This window comes from Dama dama, chromosome 24 (genome assembly GCF_033118175.1).
Source record: "Dama dama isolate Ldn47 chromosome 24, ASM3311817v1, whole genome shotgun sequence".
Taxonomy (NCBI): domain Eukaryota; kingdom Metazoa; phylum Chordata; class Mammalia; order Artiodactyla; family Cervidae; genus Dama; species Dama dama.
The window spans coordinates 36,630,828-36,654,212 of NC_083704.1; the positions used below are offsets into that span (position 1 = coordinate 36,630,828).

The 23,385-nt window shown below is 40.8% G+C and overlaps 1 protein-coding gene across 6 annotated transcripts in view; it reads right to left on the bottom strand.

Annotated features, from left to right (window-relative positions):
• MITF (melanocyte inducing transcription factor) overlaps positions 1–23,385 on the bottom strand; it is a 221,828-nt gene that overhangs the window by 192,954 nt on the left and 5,489 nt on the right. Inside the window, exon 1 of one of the 6 annotated variants that reach the window (XM_061128096.1) lies at positions 19,949–20,101. The exons of 4 other annotated variants lie outside the window; for them this stretch is intronic. The gene's annotated coding sequence lies outside the window, so the exon portion shown is untranslated. Of the gene's footprint in view, positions 1–19,948; positions 20,102–23,385 lie in introns of those variants that run through there. One more of the 6 variants, XM_061128097.1, reaches the window with a different exon arrangement.

A 23,385-nucleotide genomic window follows, 5' to 3' on the forward strand; every position in this document is an offset into this window, starting at 1 on the left:
GCTTTATTTATTCTGTCTTGTGTCATAATGGTTACTGCTCCACTTAACACTAAGGATCTGGGGGAACAGAACTTTTCAATTCCTCTCTACCCCTATGCAGTTGCTTTACATACAAGAGAGACTATAAATAAATGCTGGTTGAATGGAAAGTTATCTTAGTCTTGGATTTAATTTTCTCAACATCTCCAACTAGTCTAATAGCTTAAGAACCAAACCTACTTAAAAATTAACTTCAGTTTTAAGTATAATGAAATCACTCTAAGTTATTAACCCAACCACTCCATGTGTTTGTTTTTCTACTTTGGAAAAGCAGGCCAGCCATTGGGTATGCTCATCCCTAGACAGGCAACTCTAAGACTAATGAGGTAATTTCCTTCAATGATGAGGTCTTCAGGATTCTCTGGAATTCACACCTCCCCATTAATGTATCATGATTAAGACCCAGTTCCCTCTGGGGACAAATGACACTTCAGAATTTTCAAGCAACTCCTCACTACATACTACTCAGGAGTCACCACAATGTCAGTGTGACGGTCCCACTACTCTTAAAGAATTAGGAGGAGATGATTTACTACAGACAGGAAATGTCCCATCAAATTTGTATAACTAGTTCTAAACTCATGTTCCAAGTGAGTAAACTCACTATGTTTGCATAAGCATTCATATACGTTTCAGTGAATTAAAAAAAAAAAAAAAGATGAGAGAATAAAAGGGGTATTACCCCAAAACTAGGGTTGCGAGATCTCACAAATAAAAATATAGAATGCCCAGTTAAATGTCACTTTAGTGATCAAAGAATAATTTTTTAGTATAAGCATCCCATGAAATATTGGGGGAATGTTTATACTAAAAATTATTCTTTGTGCAAAATTCAAATTTACCTGGACATCCAGTATTTTATCTGGCAATCCTACTCCAAACTCAGAAACTGTATTTTTTTTTTAAATTTAAAAAAAAGAAAGAGAGAGAGAGAAAGAAGAAATCACAGAGCAGTCAATGTGTTTGGTGATGGCTTAATTTTCAGAAAGAATACAGTCAGTCATCAAATAGCATTACAGAACATTTCAGAACGCTCGAGATAATGATGTAGGAAAAATAGCAAGTAAGTTATACTGAGTACTATGTGCTGGGTACTATGCCAAATCCTTATCTCATTTAATTCTTACTTCATCCTCAAGAGGTAGTAACTATTACTATCATTACTATAAATGAAAGCCAGATACAAGGTAAACAAATTGCCCAGTGTCACAGACTAGCAGACATAGAGTCAAATACAGACATGTTTAACGAAAGGTCTTACCTGCTCAACAGCTGCCACATTTTACAGGTGAAGAAACCAAGAATCTCAGCATTTTGCCCAAACTCACATAGCTGCTCATCAGTGCGGCTGGGATTTGAACCTCGGAGAGTCTGTATCCAGAGTCTTAGTCCTAACAAAACACAACCTCTCCAAGTCATGCAAAATGGAGAAAGTCCCTTTGCCTCTTAAAACCAGTTACAATTACCACTGTCATGTCAGAATGCTTCATCTTCAAAGAACAGAGAGTGCTTAAACCTAGAATGGCCTCCTCGGAATTCTTATCAGACCCATCCCAGCTGAATTTTGACTCCTTATAATCTAGACGTTACCCTGAGTTAGATGGAGAATGTGGAGAAGAGTTCTAATTGGAGAAGAATTTGTTGTTACTGTCGTTTCTGTACCAAAACATTTCTTTTAAAGAAGCCACTTATCTGATGTCAACTAGTCTTGCTGCCTAGAGGCAAATTCTTCCTCCTGTACATGAATCCCAAACACAGGCTATAACCTGGAACACAGACATGAAGCAGCCGCCAGAGCCAGCTTCAAGATCCAATTATGTGTGGAAAGATCACAAGAGCAAAGACTTTTCTGCTTGGATCTGGAACTAAACAAACAGGATTACTGCATGTAAAACATCAGAGTTCAGAAAATATCAGAAAGTATCCAGAACTTTACCTGTAGCAAACATACTATGGGAACTCTCATATTCCTTATTTGAAGTGTTTGTCTACCTCTGGAATGAACACAGATGTCTTTAATCAGAGAAAGAGAGACAGAGTGTGTGTGTGTGTGTGTGTGTGTGTAAACATGTGCAATACAAGGTATATATAATACAATGCTTATACATCAAGGTATATATAATACAATGCTTATCTAACTTTACCCTCAAAAGTTCCTAGAGGGAGCAGAAAACATGTTGGTCAGAATATGAGTTGGCTTCAGGAAAAGGAGGGGGTGTCTATGGAAAGAACTGACACATAGAATTTTTCTCATTTAACTTATAAATACATAATAATCTATAACCATCTGAATAGTAGACTGTGTCTTCCGTGAGAATATAGACTTTTTAACGGCAGACACCATGTCTACTTTATCTGCTATTGTGTTTCCCAGATGTATGATACAAAACAGGCACCCAGTGATGTGATGGATAAATGAATGAATGAGCAATCACAGTTGCCACCAGTAAACAGTGTACGCACAAATCTTACTTTCGCCCTCATTGCCCTTAAAATCTGTGACCAAGGTATGTATCCTCTCACAATCACGACCTCCCTTCAGAGCTAAATGGTGCGTGTGCATCACCATCTCTCACAAAGGCTATTAAGCTGGAACCATCCTAACTGGCCTCCGTGACACCAGACCTTGGCCATCCTCCAGCCTATTCTTCATCTGGGAGCCCCAGTGCTCTCCGTCTGCTTAAATCCAGCCATGCTCCCTGGTGCTCCAGCCACACTCAAAAGTTTACGACGTCCTAAAGCCAAAACACTGGGCTGTACTTCCAAGTGTCCTGTCTAGAAGGCTCTCCTCTCATCTGCTCAGCCGTCGTCTTTCGATAACGAACTCAAACTTCCTTTCTTCTATGAGATTTCACTCTTCCCTTCTCCCCTCAGAGGAACTGACCCCTCCATCTTTTGTCCCTAAAGCTATAATTACAGACCTAACATCACATTCACCTTGGTGAGTTACAAGAAGGCAGAGCCCATGTCTTACAGACTGGCCATTTTAACCCTAGCACAGTGCCTGGAAGGCAATCAGTACTGAACAAACCCTTCCTCAAAGGATAAATGGGTTGTGGAAAACAAAAGTGGAAAACTCTGTTGAGCTAATCATTTCTTGATCTCTTATTCCACTAGAGGAATATTGTCCAGGCTCATTCATTAAGTTCTATATTTATCTGCTAAATCTACCAGAACAATTATTGAAAGGAGGGACAATGGTGTGTGCTACTGTTGTTTTCATCGTTTAAGTGAACACCTGCTGACCAAGAAACTTCATAGAATGTTGCCAACTTGTACTTGGGATTGAGGTATCAAAAACAAAAGAACCCCTAATCAAGGAACTGTAGTAAGGGACCTCAGACAGAAGATACTTCTGAGAGAGCAAATAAGTTTTGCTTCTAGTGTCCACGGTAAGACATGGAAGCCCAGAGCAATGACTTCAGAAGGGCCTAAGGCTCCTTCTAGGTTCATGGAACAAAGACAGGTGACTATAAACAACATCTGCTGAGGTGCAGTTGGGGGAAGGAATCAACAGAGCACCACACAGCCACCATTGTCCAGTTTTTCTCCTTCATTAAACATAAGAGGAGACTGTGTGTGTGACTGTGTGTGTGTGTGTGTGTGTGTAGTCACTCTGGTGTGTGTGTGTGTGTGTGTGTGTGTGTGTAGTCACTCTGTTGTGTCTGATTCTTTAGTGTGTGTGTGTGTGTGTGTGTGTGTGTGTAGTCACTCTGTTGTGTCTGATTCTTTGCAAACCCCATGGACTGTAGCCCACCAGGCTCCTCTGTCCATGGGATTTCCCAGGTAAGAATACTGGAGTGGGTTGCCATTTCTTACTCCAGGGGATCTTCTTGACTCAGGGATCAAACCCACGTCTCGTGTGTCTCCTGCACCAGCAGGCAGAATATTTGCCACGACTCCTCATGAATGGTTAGCTGAGGGTCATATGATTAATGAATGGCACAGCTGGGCCTGGAACCAGGCCTCCCAATATATGCATTCAGTCAATATTTATTGAGTGACTGTTAGGTTCTGCATGGTGCCATCTGCTGAGATAAAATGATGAACAAAAATATTCACAGTCATCAACCAAGTGAAATTCAGTTTCCTCGATGCCTAATCTGTGACTCCTCCTGCCATCTCATAATGTTTTCAACTTCCACCTCCCCACTATAAAACTCCCATTTTATTATATGCAGTGACACAAACCTGATAAATATCAAAACTCTTTTTAAAAAAAAATACCTAACTCCAGGTACTTTCCTGACAGTCCAAGTGTTTAAGACTCCACACTTTCAATGCAGGAGGTGCAGGTTCAATCCCGGTTGGGGAATTAAGATCCCACAGGCTGTGCAGTGGGATTAAGATCCCATATGCCATGCACCAAAAAAAAAAAAAAACAAAAACCTAATTCCAAATATTTCACCCATATTTTAACTATTCTTTCTTTCTCTTTATTCTGTTTATCCAAACTTTTAAAAACTCATATTTAACCAAAAACCCCACAGTGATATTTGAAATATTTTTCAGATAGCTATATCATTCCCAAATCTTATCATCAAAGAACTTATCACAATGTTAGAAGGAAGTGTTAGTTAAGCTTACAGAGACCCTATAATTCACGTTTTCCAGAGGTTAAACAATTATCTTAATAGTCAGGAACTCAGACCAGTGCATAATAGTTCTTACAGTAAGGGAGTTCTATTTTTAAACCTAATCCAAATCTTACCACTAAAAGTTAAACTAAATCCACTGTATCATCAGACACAACAAAAAAACCAGTCACCATCTTATATCAGATAGTGGAGTGAATGTGTTTTGGGTCTGCAATTTCTCAGTTTAATCTTTTTCTCTTTAAAAATGAGAAAAAATAATTAGTGAGAAAGTTAAGCAGGAAAAATGAGGGCTCTGAAATCTTAAATAATTCAGCCAAAAAAAATTTTTTTTTCTTCAAAGAAAGTAATTGACCCAAAAAGAAGTATTATCTACCTATAATTTTCACTAAGGAGTTTCCATTTTGACTCTGAAGGAAACACATGATTTTTCAAATTCATGGTTTGCAAAATCCCAAGGCTCCAAGGAACACATATTTCCATAGAGTAAAAAGACACATTTGGGTCTTATTATAAAAAGGACATCAGAAAACAAAACTAATACTATGAACAAACAAATCTTAGCTAAAACTCATTGAAATAATCCAAACGGTTTCCATTCCAGGGAAAATCGTAAGTCAGCAGTTTGCATACGGCTGCCTTTTCTAAATAGACAAAATAAGCAAAAACACCACCAGAGGAAAGTGCAAATGCTGAACCCTTTCTATTTCTGTTTCCATGGACTGCAATTCGATCAATATTGCCGCCTGCAGAGCTCCAGCACCATTCACGCATACATCCAGGTGGCCTCCAAAGTCCCAGCCCAAAGACTCCTAGACAAGGTTCAGGGAGCCCTCAATCAAGACATTCTGGACTCCAGGCTCCAAATGCTAGAATAGGTACTGCAAAGCCAGAAAAATTCATCACTGAAGGTAGTGAGCAACCAAGAACTCTCACCAAGAACATTCAGATTCTAAATAAGAAAACAATGGGGACAGAGGCAGGCATTCCTTAAAGGTCAAAAGACTCTGGAGGGGAAAAAAAAAAATCAATGAATCACAACCCTTCACCTAGTACCATTAACAGTCTGTAGCTGGCGAAGGACTGTTGAGTAAAAATATTCTATATAAGGAAACTTAAGGGAAGTATTCACAACCCTTTACCCAGGATAGAAGACAACTTGATGTGCAAAATCCTAAGTGGGGAAAGTCTATCTGAGATTAAGAAAGAGTACATGAGGTAGGTAGCATCCTAAAAATCAAACTATTTTTGAAAAATAACATCAACAAAAAAAGTGCTGTTTTAACATCAAGGCAGAGAACTTACTTCCAAATCCCCATCCTCCTACAGAGCTTGAAAGGACAATAATTAGTCAAGAAAATAGCAAAATGAGGAAGTGGTATTCGCTTACAATTTCTGTTAATCCCCACCAGCTGTAATTTAAGAAATTCAGTGACATCAGCATTTATAATGGATCCAGCAAAAATGACAGAACTACGGATGGAGAATCATATGAGAGGGGGGAAAAGAAACTTGGGGGCAACTGGAAAACACATCTGAAGATGTGGAAAATTAATTCACTTTGCAGTGAATCACTTCAACAGCTTCAAACACCATCACTGCCAAAAATAACAGAAAAAGTGGAAAAGGAAGCATATGCACTCCAAATCTAATCAAACGATCCAGCGGAATATCTGAAAAAAAAAAGTCACTGAAACAAGTGAAGTAAACATTTCTAAAAACAAACAGAAAGCCATCTGACAATATTCATGAGTGACAAGAACCAAAGATTCAACATTATGCAAAGAGTGTCACTTTTCAAAAAACATTCATGAAAGACATGAACTTGTAAAAACTAAGTCGACATGAACTTGTAAAAACTAAGTTGCTTTGGTTATTATTTACATTACCTTCTTTGAAGACTGACAAGGAGTCAATTCCATGGTCGCCTTTTCCCCAGAGAGAGAAAACAGCTTCTGAGAAAACCATCACAGTCTTTTCCCGGTGTCCCATCTGAGTTCACAGATGGACCCGGAACAGGTCTGAACTCCCCACACAAATGCCAACCAAGAGATTTTACTGAGGCCGGAGTCAGAGAGAGAAGAAAACCACACCAAACTCTACTGACCCAAAAACCTACAGAAGAGTTGAAAAGACTCACCAGGACGGCCTCAGCCCTTTGGCTGAACATTGAGTCTGCTGAACTGTCGCAAAAAGGAGATGATTACGGAGATGCGACTGTAGCTGCTTGGCCACACGCTTACATGCACCCTCTCTCAACACTAAGAAGACTAAATGAGAGATGAAGTGATAATTAATAGGATCGTTGGCAGCAGGAGCCAACTTCTTGAACAAACCAGTAATTGCTGCCTACTTAAAATGACAGGGAATCCAGCCAGCAAGGAGGGAGGTGCTAACAATGGGAATCGTAAAAGGTAAAAAAAAAAAAAAAAAAAGACTTTACATCAACAGGTTGCTTGGCTCACATTCAAAACAACCTCCTTATCTACACATTCAGTTAATAATGATAGCAAATAAATTGAGAATCACATATAGGAGGACTAGAGATCAATAATCCTTCCAGCAATATTATCACAGATGTGAGATTTCCCTTCCACACACTCTCCAACACCCAAAATATCATATATTGATCTTGAAGACAACTATTGACTTGTAAATGATATCACACTGGAGATGAACATTTTTCCCATAAGCGCTATCTATAGTTGACTCAGACATCCTTTGAGGATAGCCAGTCTGTTGAGAAACTTCTAACAGCAGCCACAGACATAGTTTATGCTCTCTATTTTGAAATTAAAACAAGGTCTTGGATGTAACCTCTCGAGGAAAGAAAAGGTATTTAGCTTTGAAGTTTTTTTTACCAGAATGACTGAACATTTCTGGCAAGGTAAAGGACAGGTAGCACACAGTGTCTCCAGTTTAAACCACTCAACCCCAAATAAGAGAGTGCTGATAACCAAACACTCAACTAAACAATGTTCCCTGTTTAGTTCAGAGAAAACCAGCACCCACTCAACACTCTCTAGCAAGAAACAGACAGATATAACTCTAACATCTTCTGATGCCCAGAGACATGAAGAGACAAGGATTCCATCTTCTGCCATGAAGAGATGTCTACAGAGATAAACCAGGGCAGCAGGCAAATAGTTTCATAATGACTAATGTTGACCAAAACTCTTCATAAAATCAACTCAACAAGGAAAGACCCACCTAGGTCATTTGCTCAGGAAAACCCTGGCTCTCTGATGGTGTTGCAAAGGACGACCTGACACTCTACAGAAAACAGATCATTGCGAGAATAAGGGCTTCCTGACAAGACACAGCCCAGAAGTCCTTATTGATAACATCTCTTGGAAATCTCCAACACTTTTTATGGCAGTTAAAGATACATATGAGGTACTAAATCAGGAACAGAAGCACTGAAAACTCAAATGGTTTTCATTTTTCTTAGTATACATGAGAATTAAGTGCTTTTTCTTTTCATTGTTGGCCTTTCTCCTCTCCCATTAATAAAAAGTAAAAATGCCTTTACATTCATTCTGAGAAATCTCTAACCCATTGCTGCTGGAACCCACTGTGTATATGGTTCATCGTTAAAGTCATCAATTAGAATTTTTATAACTTCTTCCTCTCTATTAGATCATTATATCCTTTTATTGAAAATATTTAACTCAATACTTTGCAATGACTAATGTTCTCAACACCCACATGTCAAGGCAGAAGTTATATTCATTACACAATATTATGATGTTTCAAGACCTTTGGCATTCAAAGATAAACAGTCCAGAACATAATAGACTGGTTACAACTTCATAAAGACATACAGGAAAAGCAATTAACAAGTCAAGTTAGAGGGGGAAAAGAGAGAGACAAATAGAAAATACCAAGATGTTAGGAACTACATGTGTTCAGCGGGAGACCACAAGGATGGGTATGTAGACAAGACTTTTTGCCGTCACCAACTAAGGTCATTCAAAGAAGATCTTTAGTGGGGAATGATGAAAATTTACAACTCACACACCACACCCTTGTGAATGAATGAGTACACACCATCCCATCTTTTGCTACCTTTCTTGAAGCCTTCACAGCCTACCTCCTTTCAATCATCAGAAACAGCTTTGAAAACAAAAGACAAGGCAGCCAAGCATTCTGCGAGCACCTTTAATAGATAGATCTATTTATCTTGGATTAAGATGTTCAACCACACCCAGAGTCTCTCTTTACTTCATGAGACACCTAGTCCTGTTTCTCTTCCAAAATCAACATGAGTTGTTACTCCTGATCTCTTCCTATCCAGCCTCCCCTTCCATGCCTCAATATACACAGTAACCACTGCGGCAGGGTGAGCAGAGCTGACCTACTGGAAAAGACACTGATGTTGGGAAAGACTGACGGCAGGAGGAGAAGGGGACAACAGACAGTTGGATGGCATCACCAGTACAATGGACATGAGTTTGACCAGACTCTGGGAGATAGTGAAGGATAGGGAAACCTGGCGTGCTGCAGTCTGTAGGGCCACAAAGAGTCAGGCAGGACTTAGCCACTGAACAACAACTACTGTAGCAGGGCAGATAAGAGGGGAAGCTTTGAAGTCAAACAGTCCTCCAGTTTAAGTCTTGGTTCTGCCCTTATTTGAATGACTTTAGGCAAGTGACTTACAATGACCAAGCCTACGTTTATCTATAAAATGGGATCCTACCTACCTCATGGGGCTTCCCTGGTAGCTCAGACAGTAAAACATCTGCCTGCAATGCAGGAGACCTGGGTTTGATCCCTGGGTTTGATCCCTGGGTTGGGAAGATTCCCTGGAGAAGGGAATGGCAACTCACTCCAATATTCTTGCCTGGAGAAAGCCATGGACAGAGGAGCCTGGTGGGCTACAGTCCATGGGGTCGCAAAGAGTGAGACATGACTAAGCACCTAACCCACAGAATTAAATTATACAAAGCATTTGAAATGGAGCTAGTAGATGTCTCAATCAATTTGTAAATAATCTAGATCTGAGCTGTTCATTACTGCTAGCTTGGCTTCTTACTTTTCTAATACATGAAAAAAAAAAAAAAATTACATAGGTAACTTCCTTATCCCAGGACTGAGACAGACAAAGGGAGACACACACACACAAACTATTAATAAGGAAGCCATGCTTTTTATAATACACAAGGATACATTATAAAAACGCAAAAGGTACAGATGGAACGCAGAAAAAGATGGCAAAGTTCAATACTTTAACTCCATTGTTCTACAGTTTTCATTACTTTAATCCCAGTGGGTTTCAGTCTCCAAAATGCAGATGAGATTAAAGCAGTAACACAAGACACAGTCTGCAGTAAGGACTTTGAAAATGCTAGGTGCTACTGCCATTATTGTTTTTGTTTGTGTTTCTTTGTTGTTACTAAACTGTATGATCTATCTGCTGTGCCACTCGAAACTACTGGACCTACTGAAAACAATTCTTTTCTTCCCCCCTTCTTAAAAGAATTCCAAGCATTCTGAACAAGCACTCAATTAATGTTTACAATAATGACTGTGCTTATAATTAAAATATGCTAATTTTCAATACACTGGCAAGTCAAAAGCATCATCTTTATCTTCTAGGCCATGAGTAAACTGAGCTTGGTCACTTCAAAAACTGCCTGCAGAATTTCTAAGCCATCTTATTATTATCTTCTGCTGGATTCTGTAGCAGTGGTCCCCACGATAGTTCTGTACTCTTTTCCCTGGTCCATATTCTCACTTTCAATCTTCTAAAGAACAACAGAAATTATATCAAAATAAACAGCTACATATCTGAACAGTCCCACCCAACTTTAAAGATCTGGAAGTGATAAACCATTTTTATCGTAAATAAACTCATAAAAAGAGAAGATCAGGTGCCTGGAAAAGTTTCATTATTGTGGCTTCAAGTTTAGTCCACAACAATTTCAGAGCAGACAGTGTTTAAAAATATTCTCCCCAGTGAGCATGCTTTTTAGATCAGAGAAAGAACCACTAGAAAACAGTCTCTAATACAATCACTCCTCATCATTCATGGATTCCCTACTTGAAAATTTACCGACTCACTAAAAGTTATCTGTAACCCTAAAATTAATATTTGCAGCATTTTTACAGTTATTTGTGGACAGAGAAGTGAGAAATCTGAGTCACCCACACATGCATTTCCAACTGAGGTCAAACAAGGCTGCTCTGCCTCCCGTTTCAGTTTTCACAAGTGTCTTGGGGTGGGGGTGGGGGTTCATTCAGCACTACGCTATTTGCATTCTTATGTTTTCTGTTGGTAACTTTACTGACAACCCCCAAGTCTGGTGGTGGTTTAGTTGTGTCCAACTCTTGTGACACCATAGACTATAGCCCACCAGGTTCCCCTGTCCTGGGACTTTTCCAGGCAGGAACACTGGAGGGGGTTGCCATTTCCTACTTCAGGGGATCTTCCCAACCCAGGGATTGAACCCCGGTCTCCCACACTGCAGGCAGATTCTTTACCGTCTAAACTACCAAGGAAGCCCCTGCTAGTGCTGAGGTGTCCTCTAGTGGTGCTAAGCGTGAGAAGACTGTGAGGTATCTTATGGAAAAAGCACAGGAGTCAGATAATCTCGTTTCAGACATGACTGTTAGTCCTTAGTTCAATGCTGTGGTTTAATCACTAAGTCATGTCCGACTCTTGCAACCCCACGGACCGTAGCGTGTCAGACTCCTCTGTTAATGAATCAATCTTTTTTTTTTTTTTTGGCTATGCTCTGGAGTGGATTGCCATTCCCTTCTCCAGGGGATCTTGCTGACCCAGGGATCAAACCTGGATCTCCTATATTGGAGGTGGATTCTTTACTGTCTGAGCCACCAGGGAAATCCATTTATACTGGTCGTTCTTTATTCAAGAAATTTTTATTGGACATTCACTATCCTGTAGGTGCCCAGGGAATTTACAAGTTACATGATTCCTGGGGCCTTTGTCATGTGACGACTGACAGAAAGAAAATAAATATTTCCTATCAAAATATTTATAGGTAGAAGATGCTTGATTTCTTAAAATACACATTCTTTTTTAAATAAGGGCTTCAAACAAGGTGACAGCTAAAGGCTGTCTTCAATGAAATCAGTTTAAAATATGTTTCTCACTTACACTATACATGATCTCTTACATTATCTATGATCTCACTTATATGCGGAAACTTAAAAAAAAGGGGGGGTGGCTTACAGATACAGAAAACAGAATGGTGATTGCCAGACACAGGGGTTGCGGGGGTGGGCAAAAAGAGTGAAGGTAGTCAAAGGGAAAAAATTCCAGTTGTAAGATAAGTAAGTCATGGAATGGAATGTACAGCATGGTGACTATAGTTAATAACACTGTATTATAATAAGCAACAAGGATATACTGCATAGCACAGGGAATTATAGCCATTATCTTATAATAACTTTTAATGGAGTATAACCTGCAAAAATAATAAATCATAATGCTGTATACTCAAAACTAATTTAATATTGTAAATCAACTATACTTCAATTTTTTTAATTTTTAAATAAAAATCAGAAAAAAAAAACAAAAAAATGCTGTATTGTATATTTAAAAGTTGCTAAGAGAATAAATCTTTAAAAAGTTCTCATCGCAAGAAAAAAATTTTTAGAAAAAAATTTTTTGTAACTACGTATGATGATGGATATTAACTAGATTTCTTGTGGTGGTCATTTTCCAATATACACAATTATCAAATCATTACATTGTGTACCTGAAACTAATATAATGTTATAAGTCAATTACACCTCAATCAAAAAATAATATTTATACTGACTACATTTTGACTTGGTAATATTTGGATATATTGGATTAAATAACATATTGTGTGTGTGTGTTCTCAGTTGCTCAGTCATGTCCAACTCCTTGCAACCCCATCAACTGTAGCCTACCAGGCTTCTCTGTCCATGGGACTTTTCCAGGCAAGAATACTGGAGTGGGTTGCCATTTCCTTCTCCAGGGGCTCTTCCCGACCCAGGGATCGAACCTGCATCTGTTGCATCTCCTGCAGTGGCAGGCAGATTCTCTACCACTGAGCCACCTGAGAAGCCCCAAATAACATACTACTTTCCTTTAATAAATATGTCACTTAAGCATATTTCTTTCACAGGGTAACAGAGTCCAAGTGCACTCTTTTCTTCCCCCTAGGAAGAGATCCTCTGGCCCAGGATGATCTGCTGTGGCTTCCGTGTTAGCCCTGGGCAGCCACCCATGTGCCAAAAGCAACAGCAGTTTAAGGTTGACCCTCTTTGTTCACCATCATCTCCAGACTCCACAGTGGATTCCATAAATATTTACTGAATATCATTTTACCTCATGGGAAAGGAAAATTTGCCCAAGGATCTTCCAAATCATTCCCAAACCATGACTCTAAGAAAATAGAGGAAGAGTTAGATCTCTTCACGTCCATCTGTTGAGACACCCAAGACATAAATGTACTCTGAAAACTCCCCAAACTGCCTTGCCCATTTCCTCTTCCCTTTAGTTATGCATGTCTTCATTTTCCACTCCAGCCTACACAGCCGATTCATCCTGTTCACTCACTAAAATGAGGAGCTCAGAAACCCATCAGGCTGGGCAGTTTCTGGCCATCCTTCTCAGGCTTCATCCTGTCCTATGCTCAGGAATTCCCCCAACACACAGGATCTCACCCTCAAGTATCCAACTCACCACCTCTTTCACTTCTGTGGGGGTGTGGGGGTGGATGTGGGGGTGGATTTCAACTACATGGAAAGAGAGAAACTGTCCTTTTCCCTGTTTGTTTATAAAATTCAGGAAAGGAACTGTTGAGCAGAGAACCAAATTTCAAATAGTTCAGACAATACCACAAAAAGACTGCAAATACCCTGAAAAATGCTGCCTTGAGAATTCCATATGTGTTTGTACGAATATATGTCTGGTTTCTGGTAGGAAATGTCTCCCACTGACTGGGAATCAAACTAGTTCCCATTCCTCTGCCCACAACAGCTGATAGCTGGGCTAAGGGGTCCAGAAGACTGCTGGCTGACGACCAAAGGCAAGTCTAGGTTTGGAAACTCACTGCAAGAATCCCAAACACGTGAAAACTGGCTGTTCGTGCTTAAGGAACAGTGACAAAACCATGGTAGTGTCAGCAGCACCTGGGCAGATGAACCACTTCTTTGTTTCCTACGTAAACTCCTAAATTCTAATGGCAATGACGCCGGTAGCAGCACTTGGGCGGAGCAGGAGGCAGAGAGCAACAGTAACACAGGTTACAGCAGCAGGTACAGCCAGCACCCACTGCACCATTACTACAGATAAGTACCCTCACGACCTCACCAAACCAAACCTACCCAGCCAGCCAATGAAGCCAGGACCCTTGCTACCCAGGTAACAAGTCTAAGCTGTAACTGATGAAGGCATCCACTTATGTCGACGAGATAATGGGGATTTTCCTCCTGAGAAAGATGGAGGTTCTTCAAACTCATCTCCCTTTCTGCCTCCCAGTGGTTGGTTTAGCCACAAGTTTTGGGGAGAAACACTGTGAGGCTCAAGCCAAGCATGTCATTGGACCGTGGTGGTTGTTCCACAATGTATACACAGACCAAAGTCTCATGCTCTAAACCTGAAATATATAAAATTCTTATTTGTCAATCATACTGCAATAAAGCTGGAAAAAAGAAAAGAAAAGCAAGCTATCATGTTGGTGTGGATATTTAGTCGCTAAAATAGCTATGCGGTGCTACTAGGACAGGAAAAATTCTAGAAGAGTGAAAGATACAGATTTTGAAATTTGAGAACATGAGATATTACGGCTTTTACTGGAAAAAGGTAACTGTATAACGAGACTGTCTTGTGAAATGTGAAAAGATAAAGCAGGAACTCACTACAGGCCAGGTCAAAACGCGACAGTTAGGAATGACAGACGCCTGTGTGGACACAGCCGTGGAGTTCAGCTGCTGTCCTACACGGTGTTGTGAAACCTAAGTTAGTGTACCTCATTATTTATTCTTCCACCTCGCTAGTCTATCATTACGATGAAAGGAAACATGTTGATAAAGGCAAAGATTGTTCTGGCAACAAAAGTAATGCTTTACCTGTAAATAGCACATGCTATCTTTAAATACCTCCCTGTTAGGCATCCCAGAGTTCACCACTGTTCATCCTGCATCTACTCCCAAAGTTCCTCATGCTAAGCCCCGGTGGCTCAGACTGGAAAGAATCTGCCTGCAATGCAGGAGACCAGGGTTTGACCCCTGGGTCGGGAAGATCCCCTGGAGAGGAAACGGCTGCAACTCCAGTATTCTTGCCTAGAGAATCCCATGGACAGAGGAGTCTGGCAGGCTAAAGTCCATGGGGTCGCAAAGACATGGACATGACAGAGAGACTAACATTTTTAATTTTTCACTTTTGAGAATCACTGGGTTAGTAGATTCAGAAGCCTAGAGTCAAGCCAACCAAAGGCTCCGATGAGCAGAAAGCGGCAGAAGAACCCTACAGAAGAATCTGGCTAGAGTTGGCCTGGGTTGGAATGATGGTTCTGGATCATCTGACCAAGGGATAATCTGGCCCCACGCCCCTTCTGTTCTGTGAACCCTCTTGTCTTCCTGCTCATTGTCTTTGAGTCATTTTCTCTTAGTGCAGTGTCTCAAACTAAAAATTCAAGTCAAAAATTCATTTCATTTCACCCTGCTGGTGCTATGGGCAAAGACACAGTGAGAGCCTGGTTACTGAGCACAGACTTTGGGCTGGGGAATTAAGTCAAGTATTTCTTTGTAATCCACTCAATTATCCTACAACTTAGATCATGCTATTATCCACTCACCCCACTTAGTCCTCTGTTGAAATAGAGGCAAAAGGAATAACTTGCCCAAAGGGAAAAAAATCTAATAGCTGGTCAAACTGAAATTTAAGTTAAAAATCCTTCTTACTCTGAAGATTGAAACCAGAACTCTAGACTTCTTTGACTGTTTACCGCTCTTAACCAGTTTACAATAAGAAGAGATTCTTTGCCAAAAAAGCATCAGGGCTTTTTTGTCTGGAGAAGGTCAGTGTGCAGCAAAAGAAAAAACAAAAGAATCAAAATGCTTGGGTTTAAGTGGATTAAAAATAAGAAGAGGCTGAATTTCTTGGTAAGTAAGAAGTCCAGATCTACCCTATAGGCCCTGCTTGTCTGACATAACACTGGCCTTGCTATATCCTCTCTTCTAGAGGGAAGGATGGCCTGGTGAGATTCAGAAGGAAGGGGACAATCTGTTATGTCGGGACACCCTAACATGCGACCAAACAGAGGCTGGCTGGTCACAGTCACCCCGCCCCTCTGTTTTGGAAGCTCCCACACTCTACAAACTGTCTGGAATTCATTAAGACAGGAAAACAGGCTGACAGTCGTATTTCAAATTTTATTCAGCAGAAGTTCTGTGGAAAACAATTTGGTCATGCGGGCACAGTCAAAACCACCATCACTCTGTTTCCCAACCAGATCATTCAGTCAAGTGACTGCAGTGTGCCTCAAACTTCACACTTTGCAAATCTCCGATAAACTCCAGCCCTCTGAGACCTGGGTGAGGGCTCCTTATGGTCGTATAGCCCGGTTAACTCCAAGTCACTCAGAGCTCACATCTGGACAACCCAGCACCCTACCAGGTTTCACTAAGGTACATCTGATCACTAATATTCTAATTAAAGTCAATATGTGATTATTATCAATGACCCTCTCTAGCCTGACCATAACAAGCAACACCCTATTTCTTTTTTTACAAAATATATTCCAATCCAGGGTATTTTTCCTTATGTGGAGACACAGGACTTATGGTGAAAGCTTTAGGGAAGTGTGTATGCATCAGCAAATCCTGGGGGACTTACTGAAAGACACAGACTGCTGGGACTCCCCAGCCACAGTTTCTGATTCAGAAGGTCGTGGGTAGGGGCTGCGAATATGCATTTCGAACAAGTTACTAAGGGACACTGAATCTGCTGGTCTGGAGGCCACATTTTGAAAATGATTGCACTAAGGTGATAGTGGTAGTGGTGGATGTACTGCTGTTGTTTGGAAATGGGGTGGTGATTGTAATCAGTGAACTGGAAATAGGAAGCAATGCAAAGAGGTGGGGTTCAGACAATGGATCAGCTCAGGTGGCCCCCATTCGAGTGGCAGAAAATTCAAATTAACCACGTTTAATCAGAAAAAGAAGATATAAAAGAACAGAAAAGACCAAGGATAAACCTAAGCAAAGACAGACATAACTCGATTCAGAAGCCAAAACCCTACTACTAGGACCATGGTGATGATGGCTAGCTATCCACCAAAAGTGGGTTCTCCTTTCTAAGTTAGAGGTTTTGCTGCTCAGCTGGGGTCTCTCTTTCCCAGTTCCCGCCCCGGCATCCAGACCTAGATATGAAAATGGACCTTGCCAGAGAATCTGAGCAGAAGTGATGCCTGTCACTTTGGGATTTAAGTTATGCCTTCTCCTCTTCCTTTCCACCACCAGGCACAAAGGATGCCAGGGTTCTAGGCAATGAGAGAACCAGAAGATGGAAGGAGCCTGGATTCTTGATTTGTCACATGGAGGAAAGCTATCTGCCTACCAGGAACTACGACTTATATGATTATCATCTGCCACTTTGTTAGAGCAACCAACATTAACCCAAAAGAAGGACTTAGTTTCTCTCTGCCTCCAAGTTAGGGCTTCATTCTAAAACACAACAACCTTCCCAAGTTCAAGATCAATGGAAATAAAAGGAGACTCTCAGTGAGCACCCAAGCAAATCCTGGGATTCATTACGTTAGTCTACATGTAACTCCCTGAAACTGATCCCTGTGATACAGAAGACTGGCCGAGCCTGTATCAATTTCTCCACCCCAAAGCCATGAAACTCAAGCATGCAGGCTAAGCGTGTGGGAAGGGGCTGTTACAAGAATTTGGATAAGTGACTATGGGCAGGCAAAATAAAAGTGTCCACTAGGGGAAACACATGAGGACAAGGGAGCTGGCTACCAGTGAAATCTGATTAGAAAGATGACAGGTGTATGAAACGAAGAGTGAGAAAGAGGGATACCTCAGCCAGCAGAGTGACATGTATATCACTGACTCCAGAAACAAATACCAGTTAATTGTTCTTGCCATTCAGCCCCTTGCCATTAAAGCGTGCATTTTAGCGACTGCCATACTGTGATCAAGCGAATGGCATCAAATTCTCTCTCATTCACTTCTGAATCAACAGTGATATAAAGCATCCACACACTACCAATATTGACAGAGTTGCATTTCATGACCCCGTCATTTAGCATTTATATCTCTAGCTTTCATCTAGATAAGATGTGATTAGTGTTTATCTACCTAAACACCAGTGGGTAAATGACCATGCCAAGGTGATGCAAGATGTGGTTCCAAAAAGTCTACCCACTGATTGTCCCCTCCATCACAAGCCAGGGGCCAGTTTCTCTCACAGGTTACTCTCTAAGCACGCTTCTTTGGAGCAAATGGGCAAACTTTTATTTGGAATGTCACCAGGAACTGAGCCAGCTGTTTATATTTTTAGAGACTCTTTTACATAAGCTATTGTAAACTCTACCTTGAAAAATGAACAGACTTTTCAAGAATGCATAGTTGGTGTCATCGTTTTCCCTTGAAAGGAAATGACCCTAACTGGCCAATACTATTTTAATGTTTATTCACAGTCATTATGCTTATTCACAATCATTCTCTGCCCCCAAGTATTATAAATTGGTTGCAAAGGGTTCTATTGGCTGAGATGCCAATTTTCTCAAGTTACACAGTTATGCAGGTTTAGTAATACCACAGAGCAAACTGACCCTGAAATAATACCGTTTCATTTTTTGCTAAAAGATTTCAAACGCAAAAAAAAATTAAACAGAAGTATACTCAGTGGTCTTGACAGAGAAGGGATTGTTACAATATTGGAGTGCCTGTGAATACCACCTCCAACTGTTTGGGACAGGTTCAGGCAAGAGGAACAAGGTGGCCACATCTCACTGAGGTGCTCAGGTGGACTTTATAGGCACTGTGCTAGGTTCCAAGTTAAACAGGAAAATCATCCTTATGTTTTCTGTGTGCTTTTCCCTTCATCAAGTTTCCAATCTCCAGTTATAAAAATAAAATGTATGTTTTGAAAAGCATGCTTTTTTTAGAACCAGTTAATATTTAGGAACATATCACAGTAAAGGTACCAAAGTAAGTACAGCATTCCTGTCTATTTTATCCTGATCTGACATACAACCTCAACCACTGGGCTCAATAACTTTTCTCTGCCTCAAATCTTCTTCCCGTGGAAGCAAGTTAAGCTTCCCAGAAAGAAAACCCATCCTACAAAAGCTACACATGGTCCCATCAGTGAGGACGACCACCCTTCCCATCGGCTCTTGACCTTGCGGGAAAGTAGGGGAATGTGTGTGAATGTGTCAGCAAGTTCTCCCACTCAGGGGTGGGGGTGGCAAGGGCGCAGGCCACAGAAGCCTTCCTGAAATTGCTCAATAGCCCAAAATTGTCTTATAGAAAGACACGATTCTACCAGTGCCTTCCCTAAAACTTCATCTCACCACGTTTGGATTTAAAATATTTGCTCCCACGCAACCCAGGACCCTTTTCCCGTGGACACTTGATTCAAAGAACACAGCTACTGAAATCTGAATGCTTTGAAGATTTCTTTCGTAAAAGGGGGAATTAAAACATGCCATGGCCTATGGATGTCAACTCTCATGGAAGCTGGAAGTGGCGCTTGGGAGGAGAGGCTTCTTCTTTTACTTTCTGCACGAACACTGACATTTTCACATCAGTGTAGACAGGAAGCGTGTGACCCAGGGGCTGAACACAGCCCTGGGAGTCAGGAGTTCCACGCGGGTCATCTGTTTGTGGTGTGAGTGTGTCTTTGCTGAAATCGATCTCAGGCATTACTTTTTAAACCCAGGTGACCTGGCCCTCTCCTTTGCATCAAAGATACAGCCAAAAACTGTTCCTAAACTAAACGTAAGGGAAGTATGGCCAGACCAGAATGATCTCAAGGCAACAAAAGTGAAACGAGCAAGAGGACAATTCAAGTAAGACGATCCTGGAAGAAAGGAAGGGCAATAAAAAATAACAAGACCCATCTCCACATTTAGTCCGGGGGTAGATTTGCAAAGATAAGCATAAATCTCTGACTCCTTAGACATTAGAAAAACATTTAAGACTACGTTATAGACACTTATTTATGGTGAAGATTAATGTCTGCATGTCTTTCTCCACTGTTCATATATTACCTTAAAATTACCTTGAACCAGTCCTATATGTCTTCCTAAGCACCTGTAAGGACAAGCCTAGGGTTAGCTCTTTTCACGTATTACCTTTCATCTTCACAGTGGCCTTGCAAGGTAGTTATCACTCCATCTTACAGAGGACGGAACTCAGACTCAGGTTGGCGAGCTTGTCCAAAGTCACACAGCTAGCGAATGGCAGCACCAAGATCTGCACTTTTAACTCAGACATTTGGTGCCTCAAAAATCACTTCCTCTATGAGGTCATTTCTAAAGACCCATCCAATAAAGCACCTTCTTTCCCAGGCACTCTCCATCAATAACATTCTATTTCGTCTTCCTAGCATGAAAACTTGTCTTCTTCATCTATTTGCTTCATTATCAGCTATATCCCCCACCTCCAAGATGAGAGCACCATGCTAGCAGGGACCTAGTCTGTCTGATTCTACTTTTGATTCCCTACACCAGCTAAGAGCTGTCACACGATAAACAATAAATAAGTGTTGTAAGGAAGGAGAGAAATGAGGTAGGTACAGAAAAGAAAAAACAAACAAATCCATGTCCCTCTGACCCCAAAGTTATACTGCCTTTGCTGAAAGTGACTGAGTGACATTTTAGAAGTGACCTGGGGAGGACAACAGGGGCTCATGACTTTGGGGTATCATTTATTTCCTGGTGGGTCTTTCTCTCACCATTGCCTCCACTTCCTGAAGCAATGCATTTCTCTGGAGCCTGCCCTGGTTCAACCTCTGTGCAAACACTCCAAAGTTGTATGTCTTTAACCTTCACAGCATGCATCAAAGGCCACAGAAAGGAAGACGCAGCAAAGAAAGAAGGTAGCCATGTTTAAGACCAGACCTAGAGACACAAGGAGCCTGGTCCTCCTCCCCAGTCCTTAGGAATAGAAATAGGATGTGGGTGTTTCAACAGAGATCCCAGATCTGCCCGCTGGTCCTCTTGCCCTCAGCTGGCTCAGGAAAGATGCAGCCTTCATGGCTTGCTGTAATTCCTTGCCCTCAAGTACACAGTGTTCACCAGACTCACAAAAACCTCCTTATAAACTCCACATTTGTCTTCACAATATGAAAAGCTTGGGGCAACCTCACTGACTATCTCTGACCCGCCTCCCTGACTGTTTTCTCCAAATAATGCATATTTGGAGATGAGTCAAACATATTTTTATAATTTACTCTGATGAGACAGACCTAACAGCAAAGTACATTTTATACTTAAAACACATACACAAAACAAATGAACCTCTTGCTTACCGTCCTTGAAAAATGACAAAAAAAAATTTTAGCCAAATTTTTCTATTATTTATCCTAATACTGCCAGTTCTGAAACAAAGCAGTTGGAAGGGGAAATTTAGTAACTTTGATTTGTCCCAAGATACATTTTTTTACACTGAGGTCCTATTCCTGACAGTAAGCACATGTGACCTGTTCTAAAAAAAGGATATTTTCCACTTCTTGCACAACTGGAGCAGATATAAACATCAGCCTGTGCAAACGGCACTGCAGAACTCAAAGGGAATTAAACACACACACACATACACACACTTAAATAATTCTATAAATAGCAGTACTCGGGAAAAGGAAATCTCCAATAACACACAAAACCAACACTCAGAATCCCACTTTAATCAAGTTTTCCATCTAATCATACCACACAAGCAATCTGCATAATAAGATCTGAACATCTGCCAGGTTAATGTATTTCAATCTTGTCTATTTTGCTTCAGATACATAATTCTGCACTTGCGTTAGTGTTGTGATGAGGAGGGGGGAAATTGCAATCATGGTAAAATAGGAGAGAAGGAATTGATATTACTAGCATGTGCTAGGCACGCTACAAAGCACATTTACACATATTATCTCAGTTTTAAAACTTCCGCCAATCCTGAGAGGACACTTCTATAGATTCCACTTCACAGGTAAAGCAATTGAGAGTCCAGGAGGCTGAGTCGAGCTGTGAACACAGACACACCAATTAAGTGGCAGAGTCACGGGCACTGTGCTTAATTAAGCATGGCTACTTCTGAACCTGTCTATGTGCATCCAGTCTCTGCCACCCCAGGTGCCCACAGAGCATGAGGAAAAGCTGGGACTCTGGTTAGAAGTATAAAGGCAGGAATGTATCTGGGGGAGCAGTGGTTAAGACCCCATGCTTCCAATGCAGAGGGTGCAAGTTTAATCCCTGATCGGGGAGCTAAGATGGAAGCAATATTATAACAAATTCAATTGAGACTTTAAAAATGGTTCATATAAAAAAAAAAAAAGATTATGCCTTCCAAGGCATGTAACATTTTTTTAATGTTATAAAGATCTATGCTTTGACTATTGCTTGACATTCAATGCCAAAATCAAATACCCTTATTTACTGACAAAACTCCACCCCAGTTTCCCTTCCTCTATTACGTTCCCATGGCTCAAGCCCCTGGTTATCACACTCCGTCCTGTATGCTTGGCTGGATCTGTGTGTTCCCTTCCCTCCCGCTACACAGGCGAGTTTTGGAGAAGGCACAGCACAGTCAGGCCCGGTGCCTTTCACAGGGCAGCCCAGACTAGCGCTCTGGAGCCCAGGACCAGAGCCAGAAACAGGCCCATCTAATCATCATGCCTCAGCTTCCTTCTTTGTAAAGTGACAACAGTAAAAAAAAAAGAACCCAAGGTTGAAGTGAGACGTAACTGAGTTAACAGAAGTAAAATACCCAGAATCATTCCTGGCATGTAGTAAGCACTGCATGTTACTTGTTTTTAAAATTATAATCCACAACATTATTGTTCTTATGTATTATTATCATCTCAAGCAGGGTGTGCAAGTTAACACATGTAAAACCACTCAGGACGGGGCTGGCATACAGTGTGACCTCAGTAAATGTTAATGGTATTCATTGGAATGAATTTGCAGGTACTCAATAGATATGTGTAGAATATGAATTTGTATGTATGCGACGATGCCACAGATGTTTTGTTTTTTTAAAACCAGCATAAAGAAACTGTTAAGGACTGCATCAAAGTTATAAAACACAAAAGATTTATCTGCAGCACCTCATTAGGGGGGAAAGCAAAAAGATTTTACTAAACTTAGGATAATTTTATTGCATAACCACGCTGGCCTTAGAGAAGAAAGCCAGAGTCAACCAAATGCAAACACATTCTGGAAGGTCAGGACTCACTGCTAAGTAATAGAGAAATAACAAGAACATCTGCTAACATTTACTGAGCACTAAATATGGGCCCAGCATCATGCTAATACTTTTCCATAGTCAATGTCACAATTAATGTCCTTAAGACCCTTAGGAGGCAGGCCCCTCAGTTGCCAGATGAAGAAACTGTGGTTAGAGGTCACCCCGCCTCCCCAAGGTCACTCAGCTTGTTAGGGACAGACAGAAATGACAGAACAATCCTCTTAAATCTCCATGTAAAGTAACTCTCTGCAGATTAGATAGAAAGAAAAATCAAAGAAAACATTCTGAAAACAATAAAAGATGGACAGTTCAGCCTTGCCAAGAATGAACAATCATT